Raw genomic sequence first — 9,066 nt, forward strand, 5'->3', positions numbered from 1 at the left:
GCCTGGGAGAACGTCAGAGAAATAAGAAACAGAATGATCCTATTTTCCACATAAAATTCTGTCCCTGTGGCCAATCAGACATCCAAAATGACTGGCAAATTATATTATCCTAAGTGTCCTCCTAGAGACTTATTGATCCCAGCACAGTGCATACAAATGTTGGATTATGACGCTCTACACCTGAAACCAATATAAAATTGGGTGTCAATTGTGCTTCAATTAAACATTGGTTTTCTTTCACAAGAAATGTTTGTTCATTTAGAAAAAAATATCTATCTTGGCTATCTTCTTTTACAAAATTGCTCCCAAATAAATAAATGTCTCATTTAAAGAGATATTTCTGCCATTAAAGCAGAAATGTTGTAATGTTTCACTTGATAAGAAAAAAAATTGTCGTTTGAAGAAAAACTAGCATTGTTTTACCGAAGCTCTCAGCAATATATCAGTGAATGTTAGTTTAACTTTTTTAAAGGAGAAAGGGAAGTAAAGTTAAGAACCAGCATAATGAGAATGAAAAAGGAAACACCAGTGGCTACCTCTGTCATCAAAATCCCTTACAAAAGTGACATTTCTAGAATTTACAAACACTTTCAGGAAAGGACAAGTTATTGGGGGTGAGGGATATATACCCAATGTTTATAGTACATAAAATCACCATATTCACACAACAATTTAGCTTGACAATAATATCAGAGAACTCAGAAAGAATCTTATCATCTTGGTTTTCTCAGTTCAGCATGAAGTTTTGCTTATAAAGGTGTACCTCCAAAGAGTCTCTCTCCAATTCCTCTCAGTCCTCAACTCACTCTGTTTCACAGGGTAGTCCCATCCATTGCAAAATTAACCAATTAATAAGAAGAATGCATAGCATAAAGAACATACAAAAAGTCACAGAAAGTTTTTCACCAACTCCCCAGTGCTCCCTCCATATATTGTAATTCCCCATCTGCCTATGAACATGGATCTGTAAAAGCCTTAACATGTTAAGGTAAACTTTAACAGTTTCCTTTCTGTCTACCACTTTGGACAACACACACACACACACACACACACACACACACACTTGTAGCTCAGTTTCTAACTCCATTTGGACACGTACAAGTCCAGTTCTTCTACCTGTCATCCCCCTCTGGTGAGACAAGAGTCCAAGGTTAGGCTTTAACTAATCCTGCTTATTTCGGCAGTTTTACTCTGGGGCTGCTAAAAGATATTGAAGAAACTCCTTGCAGATCTAGCTCCTAAGTACTGATAAACACCCAGGGAAGGATTCCAAGCCAACACTAAGATCCAAAATACCTCCAGTTTGTAGCATGGAAATGCCACTCCTCTCAACAAGAGAGAAAAAAGTAATATTCCTTCCTACTCCGCCACATTTTAAAATATATATACAGCAGCTTTCCTTCTGAACAAAATTAAATTTTCTGGGTCACTTTCCCTGTCCTCTCTGGGCCACTTGCTACGCAGCCCGATAGTGACTGTAAATACGGTCTCTTCAGGCAACCAGCTTAGCTGTCACCCTCTCCAGAGAGAACCCCTGGCTTCCCTGTCTGCTGCAGTTCCCACAACCAGACCCCGACACCTATCCCTACCGCTTGCCGGCTCTTCCTCCAAACCACAACCAGGCAAGCGGATGCAGAGGAAAAGTTCAGGACGGTCTGCTTTGGAAGTAAAGCTGCCCTAACTGCCACCACCCAATCGCCGGGAGACTGGACGTCCCTGCGAGCACCTACCGTCTGCACACGCGGGTCCCAGTGGGTGAGCGCTTCCCGCCCCAGCCCGGGAGCATGCTTTCCATGCAGACCTGCACCCATCCCACACAAGTCCGCACGCCAGCTTGCCTTGCCACTTACGTAAGCCCGTGCCTCTACAGTCCCAAACTGTGCACACCACACACACACACACACACACACACACACACACACACACCGACACTTGTCACGTATCTGAAACGGACCGGCATCCACACCCAGGCTCTGAAATGACATCAACCCACAGGGATGGGCGGGTGAGAGTGGGGACGCGCCGTTTTAAAACACCTTTCCCCCCACTTGTTTCTACCCCATTTTTTTGGGCACAACTACAATTACCTTAGCAACCAAAGAATTGCCTTGACTCCCCCCTCCGGCTTCCGAATTTGTCCTAAAGCCAAGCCGGCGCCAGGTCCATGGGAAAGCTTAGAGAAGCCCAAGACACAGGGATCCGCAGCCTCTGGGGGGCGGAGGGGACGGCTGGGTCAGTCTCCGCGCTGCTCTTGGCGAGTTTCCGGGGTGGAGAGCGTGGGGACTCAGCGGGCGGAGCGGGGAGCCCGGAGCCGGCGAGGAAGAGGAGGCGCGGCGGGGCGCATGGTGCCGGGGCGCGGGACGCCCGGCCGTCTCCAGCGCGCTCGCCCCAAGCCCGCGGCTCCGCGGAGGTCGGTCTGCGCCCTCAGCCCCCCGCGCGCTCCCGGCGCCGCCGTGGGAAGCCGGCGCCCGGGCGGAGCTCTGGCCGCCGCCGCCGCGCAGGGCCGAGCGCAGGAGCTGCCCCAACTCGCGGAGCCGCTCCGCTCGGCCGCCCGGAGCCGCCGCAGCGGCGCCCGCTGTCGGGTGTGGAGCGAAGCTGCAGGCCGCGCCGCGCGCACCTGGGCGCCGGCACCTGCGCCCGGTCCCGGCGACTGGAGGTGGGCGGGGCGGGGCGGGGTGGGGCGGGGCCGAGGCACCTGAGCGCGTCCCTGAGGCCACGCCCCCGCGGCCACGCCCCCCGGCTCACCTGCTTCCAGCGCTGAGGGCCGTTGTGCATGGAACCAAGAGTCCAAGGAAGAGGCAAAAAGCCTAGAAATTCCTGGCGCTTCAGCCAGGAAAACCGGCAGATTGGCTCAGCGATGCAGAGCTGGGCGCGTCTGGAAACTTCCGTGGCGTCAGGTTCGTCTTAGGGAGCCCTGGTCCGACGCGGTTCGCTGGAGAGTCTCGGAGCCTCTGGCTGACGTGGGTAGCTGGCGCCCTCTAAATTATAACGGGCCACCGCCATCCTCAGGGATGCTGTTACCAACCTCGTCATTCTTATTGATTCCACATTCACACCACAGGCTGGATTTGGAGTCTTTTATGATTATTCTTATCTGAAACACCACGAAAGTATTTTCGAGAACATTTAGCAGCTCTGCAGATATTCTTAGGGAAAGAAGAAAAAAATGTTGAAGACAGAAAATTAGAAAGGGAAACTCGCTCGAATGGATGGCATTCTTTCATGTGGGAATTCTGAAATGTGACGTTTAGTTAAAGATCCAGGGAATTGCATGTGGAAATAAGAGTGTTGGTGCTGCCCTGACCGGTTTGGCTCAGTGGATAGAACGTCAGCCTGTGGACTGAAGGGTCTCTGGTTCATTTCCCGTCAAGGGCATGTACCTTGGTTGTGGGCACATCCCCAGTAGGGGGTGTGCAGGAGGCAACTGATCGATGTTTCTAGCTCTCTATCTCTCTCCCTTCCTCTCTGAAAAAATCAATAAAATATATATATTTTTTAAAAGATTGTTGGTGCTAACTGGTAACCAGAGGATTGGTGTTCGATATCAATATTATCAATATCAACAATAAATTAAAGATTTATTCTTTTATTGTATTGGTGGGCAGACACTTGAAATAAAATACCTAAAGCTTCTAAGGATGGATGACTTGGACTGTCTTCATCCATGAGGGTCCAGAGGTTGAAATTTAAGGTCTCCTTTCCTACATACATCTCCCACCATTCTCTATTGATTAGGGGATGTATTAGTTCTTTCATAAAATATTATATATTTGATTATACATATTCATATTATACACACATATGCACATATATTTCTGACATACGTGATTTTATGAATATAATTTTTATAGATATATCAAATGAGAAACATAACTTTATAAAGATATGCCACACGTTTTGCTAACATGGCAAACAAATTGGTTTACATAATGGGAACCTGAGAAAACAAGTAAATATCTCAAAGATTTTGGGAAGAAGGTTCTACATAGTTGGAAAAGGGAATTACAGGTATAGGAAGGGGAAAGAATAGAATAAACCCAGTGGTGTAGCTTAAAATTGTAAATTATGGTGTGAAATTATTTCTAATTTAGACAAATAAAAAAAATATATTTTTATATAAATATATATTTTACATATTTATATAAATATAAATATAAATATAAATATATATATATATATATATATATATATATATATATCCTAGCTCTGTCCACTAAGAAAGCCTACAAGCAATAGATCAATTTTGCCTCCCATTAAATCATGAAAGAAAAAATGTTCCTGGTTAGATATTTTAGAAAAGGGTTTTTAAGGGTGGCATATACATCGTGTGGGGTACTTATTAAAACTTAGCAATACAGATTCTTGAGCCCCACCTCAGACCTGTTGGCTTGAAATTTCTAGTGATGGGATGTAGAAATCTGCTTTTGAACAAAAACGTATGTTGGTTCCCAAACTGGCCCCCATACATGGAGGAGGACAAAGAGAATCCGAAGAAAAAGGCAGACCGCTCAGATTGGTAGGTGACAGGTCTAACAAGCAGCGGAACTTGCATATGAGGCTTGTCTTGGGCAGCTGCGAGACAGGTAGATCTCCACACCTGTCCACCAGAATTTTAAAAGTGGATGGGAAGTCCTTAACTGGCTTCAGCCACATAGACATACCACCCAGGTGTTCTCAACAACACCTGTGTCCCTGGAACACTGGAAACATGGGCTGAAGGACATTCCAAGGACAGGAGAAGGGGTGAGGAGCCTCTGATTGCCTGGGTCCCTGGGAGGGTGGAGACCAACCAGGGGTCCTCTTGAGGACCTCCTCCAAAACTTTGTGACCAACCCACAGCATAGGGTATGCTTACTTTATAGCATTCCCGGCATTTGTTACTACTAATTACATGATCTCCTCAGGAGGGGTCTATGGCGGGCAAGCTGATTACAACATAGAGTGGATTTTTTTCCTTTTCTGTAGGATGACAGTTTAGCACTTGATCAGCAGTTTTGAAAATCATGCTTCTAGGCACGGTTGTGTTTATAGCATGGTGCTGGAATGACAATGCTTTGAAAATCAGGAGTGATGTTACGTCAGAGTGGAATGCATATTTACAAAGTCCCAGTGCTTACTAATCAGGAAGCAGAGGTATGGATATGTATAATTAATGCATATGGAAGCAAATTTACATCAACAATAACAAGTTTTTAAAAACCATCCCCCAGCCCTAACTGGTTTTGCTCAGTGGATAGAGCATCGGCCTGAGGACTGAAGGGTCCCAGGTTCGATTCCAGTCAAGGGCATGTACCTTGGTTGGGGGCACATCCCCAGTGGAGGGTGTGCAACAGGCAGCTGATTGATGTTTCCAGCTCTCTATCCCTCTCCCTTCCTCTCTATAAAAAATCAATAAAATATATATATTTTAAAACTAGGCCTCAAATAACCATGCAATTCTCTCCACACCAATTGTTTAGGCCAATTCATCAGGTCACCTCCTCCGCACTGTTTCAGACACCACCCTCCAGGATCTTGTGGTCAGAACTGCTTGTGTGATGTGACTTGACGACTTGGACAGATCGCCTCAACCATCCATATGTGTTCCTCACTCCTGCCCCGCCCCCTCTGCTAGATGCTGGGCTTCCCACAGTGTTTCATAGTCAGTTACCAGCATATTAGGTTAGGACCAAGGTAAGTAGTTAGGGATGTGCTTCAACAAGTTGGATCCTTCATTGAGGCAAAAATCTGTTGGTGATAGACTCTATTAAAAGCCTCAGTCATATAAGACCACAGGTAGCCCCCCCCCCCCCACAAAATAAGAACACTGAAATTGAACACATAACAACACCCTCAAATTGGCAAAGCTCTCTAAACTTCTATGAAAGAACATTGATTGGCCGCTTCATGCATGCCCCTCACCGGGGATGGAGTCCAAAACCCGGGCATGTGTCCTGACTACGGAATCAAACTCTTGGTGCATGGGTTGATGCTCAACCACTGAGCCACGTCAGGTTGGCACCGCTTTCTTCTTAAGGAGAACCATCTTTTTATTAACTTAAGGCCTTTTGCGGGTATTTAAGACCCAGAGCTCAGTTCAAAGGGTGTTCTCAGCCCTCTTCAAAGGGTGTGTGCCAGCTCCTCACTGAACATCTAAAGAACATAGAAACAAAATGTATGCCTTGTGCCCAAGCCAAATTCTGAGCAAATGACCCTGTTTCTAAAGACAACAGAACTGTACCCTGTGCTCAAAATAAACTTTCCTGCAATGTCCTTTTGTCCCTTTTCACACTATCACCCAAAACCCAATAGCAGTTTTCCCTTTAATCCGTAGAACGTTTTTCATCATCCCCCAAAGTTCCCTCATCCCACTTTGTATCTAGTCACATCCCTCCATCCTCAGCTCTCAGCCATCACTGATCTGTCTGCTGTCTCAATGGTTTTGCCTCCTCTAGAATGTTATATAAATAAAATTATACAGTACACAGCCATTTGTCAAGCTTCTTTAGCTTGGCATAAAGCCTTGAGATTCATCCAGATGTTGCATGTAGCAGCAGTCCATTCATTTTTAGTGCCCAGTAGTGTTTCACTGTGGGATGCATCACACACAATTCATTTATCTATACCAGCATGTTTTGATAAGGAGCATGCTTCTGATGTGCTGTTCTCCCAGGAGGCCATGACCCATTTGAACTTTACTGATACACATCATATATAAATAGACTTTATGACAATGCTGTTTGCTATCTACCAAACCCATTCACTACCCCGTCCCCATCCCTGACCCCCTCAACTCCCTCCTGCAGCCATGACTCAGGGAAGAGGACCTACTCCCGTTTAAACCAAAGTGGATCTTCATTAGACTAAGCTGCATGTGGTGGTTCCATTTCTGTGGCCATGTTGTAGAGCTATGACCAATGAGACTTGATGGAAAATTTCCAAGGGGCTTCTGGAAAAGAGCTTCTTCACCTCTGCTCTCCTGACCTCCTCAGTCCCCACAGCCTCCTGACTGTGGGATCAGAAACTCACCTACATAGGCACCTATAGCAGGTAAGCTCTAACAGAATTTTCAATGCGTTTTCAGGTTCCCATTTGTTGGCTTCCCATTGCATTGACCTCTGCGGCCGAAAAATAAAAAATAAAAAGAGCATGGAACCTTCTACAAAATACCTGGCCAGTGCTGTTCAAAACTAATAATGCCATTTCCCAAGGTGAAGAAAAGAGGAGGAGGAGTTATGCTGGAGACTAGCGCTCAGTCTTGGCCATGTTGGTTTGACATGTCTATTGGGAAGTTGTGTGTTCATCTCAACACTTTGGGGTAGAGATCAGGGCTACAGATATAAAATGGGTGGGATTTAGCTGAAACCAGTTTGGCTCAGTGGATAGAGTGGCGGCCTGCAGACTGAAGGGTCCCGGGTTGGATTCCAGTCAAGGGCAGGTACCTTAGTTGCGGGCACATCCCCAGTAGGGGGTGTGCAGGAGGCAACTTATCTATGATTCTCTCTCATCGATGTTTCTAACTCTCTATCCCTCTCTCTTCCTCTCTGTAAAAAAACAATAAAATATATTTTTTTAAATAAAATAAAATGGATGGGATTTAAAGCTATGGAACTTGAGTTTTTCCGGTGGCAGTCACAACGCCTACTGAAAGCAGAATAGGTCAAAATGCTTTGGAGAATCCTCTAAGCATACAGGCTGTGTTAATTACACAAAGTATCTCCCTCTCCCTCTTGCTCTCCCTCTTGCTCTCCCTCTCCCTCTCCCTCTCCCTCTCCCTCTCCCTTTCTCACACATATACACACACTGTCTTCTCCCCATCAGAGGCTGAGCCCATTCCAGACACCATGGAGACATAGAGAAGAACTTGGGAGGATTTATGAGCCACAGATGACAGAACCCACTCCTTACTTGGAGTTTCCCAAGCCTCGCCAAGCACATGGCACAAGGAAAATGGGCCCTTGTCTTCTTCCTCTCTACCACAGCTCTGGGTGCATCATGTATGATTCCATTGGGAGCCTCACTTTCTGGGAAAAAAGAAAAATTTTTCTCTAACCAAAAAGAGAAGATTTTGAATACTTTAAATACAACTGCCTACAAACTACAGCTGTTCTGTACCTCAAGTGGGTTTCAAACAAACCTTTATCATAGTAACTCAACTCCCTTGCTGCTTCCCATATATTATGTCTGGTTTCCATTCAAATATATGTCTTAGTAGGCAGTAAAATCATATTATCCCTCGAAAACTAGAACAGTTGACTAAAATGAAGATTAAAAACCAATCCCCAAGGAAATTATGAGCGTGCTTAGTTTTGAGGACGATGGGTTGTTTAACAGAATTGCATACCAAGAATGAAAGCTATTCCACGTAATGGAAAAAGATCGAGGTTTAAGAAAATACACACACAAATATTTACACTGAGAAAGAATTTTTGAGGAGGAGTAAGCCTTTTTTTAAAAAAACACACTACTGTATCAACTCAAGTGGGAACACAATTATTTTGGGGTAAACTAGATCTCTCTTTGTATCTCCCTCCTCTCAATTCACGAAGCAGAGAATTTCGGCAGTAAAATCCCAGTCCCAATACACTGTGTGTTTTCATTCTCTTGGGAGGCCGCTTAAATTAGGCAAAATTAAGAGAAGGAATCTATTAGCGAATCCCCTCCCGGGGTCAGGGGTTAGCAACTGATTTAGTGTAGCAAGTGGAAATGAGCCTGTAAATGCTAAGTGAATTCAGCCTCACGCTTTAATTTCACTGCGTTGGTAGATATCAGACATGTATCCCACATGAGATGAACTCAAGCTGAAAAATATAAGAACCACAGGGATGAAACATACAATTAATGCACTCTTCCAAGTCAGCCTCTCTTAGAGAGGCCTCCACGGACCAGAAAACTCAGACACTATCGTAAGGAGTCCTGTGCGACAATGTCAGCAGTGGATTTCTGTTTGGCATTTCAGAGATGAAGAACTGGGCTCAGGCAGAACCCTGGCACTACAAGACCCGTTCTCCCAGCTCCAGCTGGCGTGCATCCTGATGGCATTTTTCTAAGTGTTTGCTCCCGTCAGGTCCATGTTGCGTTTTCAGC

The 9,066-nt window shown here is 45.4% G+C and overlaps 1 protein-coding gene across 12 annotated transcripts in view; it reads right to left on the reverse strand.

Annotated features, from left to right (window-relative positions):
• The window catches only part of RGS6 (regulator of G protein signaling 6), a 467,079-nt gene extending 464,526 nt beyond the window's left edge, over positions 1-2,553 (reverse strand). For 7 of the 12 annotated variants that reach the window (XM_036432407.2, XM_036432400.2, XM_036432420.2 and 4 more), the window contains exon 1: positions 2,088-2,552. The gene's annotated coding sequence lies outside the window, so the exon portion shown is untranslated. Of the gene's footprint in view, positions 1-1,730; positions 1,860-2,087 lie in introns of those variants that run through there. The other 5 variants (XM_036432418.2, XM_036432419.2, XM_036432415.2 and 2 more) reach the window with 3 other exon arrangements.
• Between the last annotated feature and the right edge of the window lie 6,513 nt (positions 2,554-9,066).

This window comes from Pipistrellus kuhlii, unplaced genomic scaffold (assembly GCF_014108245.1).
Source record: "Pipistrellus kuhlii isolate mPipKuh1 unplaced genomic scaffold, mPipKuh1.p scaffold_m20_p_1, whole genome shotgun sequence".
NCBI lineage: Eukaryota > Metazoa > Chordata > Mammalia > Chiroptera > Vespertilionidae > Pipistrellus > Pipistrellus kuhlii.